The sequence below is a fragment of the Vulpes lagopus genome, chromosome 24 (assembly GCF_018345385.1).
Source record: "Vulpes lagopus strain Blue_001 chromosome 24, ASM1834538v1, whole genome shotgun sequence".
Classification (NCBI taxonomy): Eukaryota; Metazoa; Chordata; class Mammalia; order Carnivora; family Canidae; genus Vulpes; species Vulpes lagopus.
Genome location: NC_054847.1, coordinates 21,070,001 through 21,074,426, shown reverse-complemented (window position 1 = coordinate 21,074,426; position 4,426 = coordinate 21,070,001). Strand labels below are relative to the sequence as shown.

General features: G+C 36.4%; 1 pseudogene; it reads left to right on the top strand.

Annotated features, from left to right (window-relative positions):
• Positions 1-3,243: 3,243 nt before the first annotated feature.
• Positions 3,244-3,734, top strand: LOC121482087 (annotated as a pseudogene).
• The last annotated feature ends 692 nt before the right edge of the window (positions 3,735-4,426 follow it).

The following is a 4,426-nucleotide window of genomic DNA, read 5'->3' as shown; positions in this document are numbered from 1 at the left end:
CTGTTTTGTTGAAAACCTGACATAAATTGCACATGCTTATTTTTTTTAAGATTTTATTTCTTTATTTGAAAGAGAGGCAGAGAGAACACGAGTGGTAGGGAAGAGCAGATGGAGAGGGACAAACAGACTGCCTGTTGAGGGGGGAGCCTGACCCAGGGCTCGGGGCTCCATCCCAGGATCCTGGGATCATGTCAGACGCTTAACTGACTGAGCCACCCAGGCGCCCCTAAACTGCACAAAGTGCACAGTATGATAACTTTTGACGTGAATATACGCATCACCCCCAAAGCCACTTTGGCCCCTTCCTCCTAACCTCCATCCCTTCCCTCTCCCCAACCCCAGTTAACCACAGCTCTGCTTTCAATATATGGGTTAGTATTCATTTCTAGAAATTTATATAATTGGAATCAATACTATTACCTTTTTTAAATCTGATTACTTTTAATTTGCATAATTATGTTGAGGATATCCATGTTATTATATTTATATATATTATATTTATTATATATAATAATTCATAAATGTATATAAATACAAGTCCTTTATCAGATATATGCTTTTCAAATGCAAATATTTTCTCCCACAGTAGTGTGACTTTTCATTTTCTTAATAGTATCTTCCAAAGACTGGATGTTTTAAATTTTTATGAAGACTAATGTATTTTTCACTTTACAGATCATGCTTTTAGTGGCATATCTAAGAAATCTTTAACTCAAAACCACAGGGATTATCTCCTATGTTTTCTTCTATAAATTTTGTAGTTTTAGATTTTACATTTTGCCTTTGATCCATTTTAAGTTAATTTTTTATATAGTGTGAGGGATGCATGAAAATTCAGTTTGGTTTTTGTTATGTTTTGTTTTGTTTTGTTTGTTTGTTTTGCATATGGGTATCTAATTGTCCCAGCACTATTTGTTAGAGTATCTTTTTTTCACTGAATTGTCTTTGCATTTTTATTAACAATCAATTGATCGTATGTATATAGGTCTATTTCTTTACTCTCCATTTTGTTCAGTTGATCAATTTGCCTATCAGGAAGCCAACACCACACACTGCCCCCACTACTGCAGCTCTATAATAACTCATAGTCAAGAGGTTTGACTTCTCTAACTTCATTCTCTTTTTCAAAGGTCTTTTGGCCACTCAAGGTCATTTGCATTTCAATATGAATTTTAGAATCAGCTTTTGAATTTCTGCAAACAAACTTGTTGGAGTTTTGAAAAGGACTGTGTTGAATCTGTAGATATGGGAACAGACTCCTCAAATGAGTCTTCCAATCCATAAGTGCACTACTCATCTCCATGTATTTAGGTCTTCTTTCCTTTGACTCAATAATGTTTAGTTTTTAGGGTATTGGTCTCTCACTCAGCTTTTGTCAGAGTAATCCCTAAGGATTTCATATTTTTCCATGTTATTGTAAATGGCATTATTTTCTTAAATGTAATTTGACTGTTGGCTACTAGGATATAAAAATACAGTTAATTTAAAAAAAAAAATTCTCACTCACCATATGTCCAAGAAAACTAAACAGAGTTCTCAAAAGATGGTAGATTCTAGGAAATGCAGTTGCCTTTGAGAAAGAAGATGGTTAGCAGGACTTATCATGCAGAGCCCTAGGTAATGGACTGTTTTCTCCCTGTGCTCAGGAGAGTGGCCTAGGGCACTGGGCTGCCTGGTGGCCCTGGATGTGTAGGAAGCCATCCCATGGATAAGAGATGCTTACTTCCACTGGGGAGATCAGCTTAATGCAAGGTATCAGTTGTCAACCCTGTTAATGGAACCAGGGCAGAGTTTTCTGAGGAGCCCTGGGCTAAATATTGAGTTCAAAAGGCAGGAAGAAGATGAAGTCTTGAGGGAATGGGACCATTGGAGCAATTCTGGCCCTCATGTAGAGAATTCACATCTCAAGAGGAGGGAGTCCTAGGTTGAAATCTTTTGCTGGAATAACCAGCTCAGTGAGAACAGCTTCAGCTACCATCCTGATTAGGAAAGACCCCAACCACCCCAGTTCCCTAATATACCTAAGTTTGGGGTACCTGAAGGGTATGGAGGAGACAAAAAACAAGAGTCTTACAGGTAGGGTATAACAGTCCCAGTCAGCAGAGGACTGAGCTGCTAGCCATGTGGCCAAACTAGCAGCAGGATCAACCATTGCACAGATCATGCCATCAGAGAGATGTAGCTGTTTCTGTAGAAGCAGTCATAGCAGGGAGCATCTACTTTTATTTATTTTATATTTTATTTTATTTTATTTTATTTTATTTTATTTTATTTTATTTTATTTTATTTTATTTTATTTTATTTTATTTTATTTTATTTTATTTTATTTTTTTCCTTTTATTTTAATTCCCAAATAGCATATAGTGTCTTATTAGTTTCAGGTGTACAATATATGATTCAACAATTTTATACATTACTCAGTGCTCGTCATGGTAAGTGTACTCATAATCCCCTGCACCTGTTTCACTCATTCCCCCACCCACCTCCCTTATAGTAACCACCAGTTGGTTCTCTATAATTAAGAGTCTGTTTCTTGGTTTGTTTCTTTCTGTCTCTTTTTTTTCCATTTGCTCATTTGTTTTGTTTCTTAAATTCCATATATGAGTGAAGTCATATGGTATTTGTCTTTCTCTGACTGATTTATTTCACTTAGCATTATACTGTCTTAATCCATGTTGTTGCAAATGGCAAGATTTCATTCTTTTTTACACATCTTCTTTATCCATTCATCTATCGATGGATACTTGGGCCGCTTCCATAATTTGACTGTTGTAATAATGCTGCAATAAACCTAAGGGTACATGTATCCCTTTAAATGGTATTTTTGTGTTTTTTGGAAAAAAATCCAGTGTGCAATTAACTGGATCATAGTTCTATTTTTAAGTTTTTGAAGAACCTCCAAACAAGTAAAACATCAAAATTTTAAATGAAGACAATGTCACATTGAGCCCTATTGGAGCTTGAGGTAAAAGGAAGAATGTGTCCCCTATATGTATGCTTTTATATTTTTTTAATGGCTAGTTTTTTTCCCAGAATATTAAAGTAGTCAAAAAAATATTGAAAAAACTGAAAAGCATGTGTATTAAAACTCACAATATTATTTTAAGTATAAATATTTTATTTACTCTAAAAATAATTTGTTATAATTTAACTTTAATGGAAGCAAGCTCACAATAATATTTAAAAATTTAATCCTTGGCCTTGTAGACATCATTGTCCCAGAGCTGCTTGTGACTCTCAGCCATGGTCGACCCCACCATATTCTTTGATATCTCCATAGAGTGAGTCCTTGAGCAGTATCTCGTTCCAGCTGGTTGCAGACAAAATTCCAAAGACACCAGAAAACTCTTGTTCTCTGAGCACTGGGAAGAAAGGATTTGGTTTCAAAGGTTGCTACTTTCCCAGGATTATTCCAGAATTTATGTGCCAGGATGATGATGTCATACACCATAATGGTGCTGGTGGTAATTTCGTCTATGGGGAGAAATTTGATGATGGGAATTTCATCCTGAAGCACACAGGTCCTTTCATCTTGTCCATAGCAAATGCCAAACCCATCACAGAGTTCCCAGTTTTTCATCTGCGTTGCCAAGATTGAGTGGTGGGGTGGCAAACATGTGGTCTTTGGCAAGGTGAAAGATGGCATGAATATTATGGAAGCCATAGAGTGCTTTGGGTCCAGCAATGGCAAGACTAGCAAGAAGATCACCATTGCTGACTGTGGACAAATCTAATAAATTTGACTTGTGTTTTATCTTAACTACCAGACCATTCCTTCTATAGCACCCTTTCACTCCCATCTGCTCAAAATATCCTATAATCTTTGTGCTCTGACAGTTCCATGGGTTCCATATTTTCCTTACTCCCTTCCAAGTCTAGCTGGATTGCAGAGTTAAATTTACAATTATGAAATAAAAACTAAATAAACAAAAAATAAAAATCTAATTCTCAAAAAAAGATTTTAGACATTAAAAAAATATGAAAATATGGATAAATGGTTCTAGCTTGATTCAGCACAGCATTACTTTGTGAGAATAAAACCATATGAAGAAAAACAAAACAGAGAGAAGTGATGGCAGTGAGAAGGTGAAGAGCCAGAAAGAGAACCACAGAAAGGGTAACATCCTTTGCATGTGTGCAGCTGACTGTATCAGAAGCAAGCTCTCTACCTGGACTTTTCAGCTATGTGCATTAGTTTCTGTTGTTGTTATCACTGTGTGATTTGTGTTTCTGTCACTTGAAATTCAAAAGCCGTATGTAAGCTGGGTCTCTGTTTTAAGTTGGGTTCCTGAAGCAGACCTTGAGACAAGATGTGAGTTTAAGTAGTTTACTTGGCAGGTGATCCCCAGAAAGTACCAGGGCTGAATGAGAATGTGAGACAGGAGAAGGAAGGGAGGAGGAAAAAAGGAAGCTTTGTGAGGTGGTG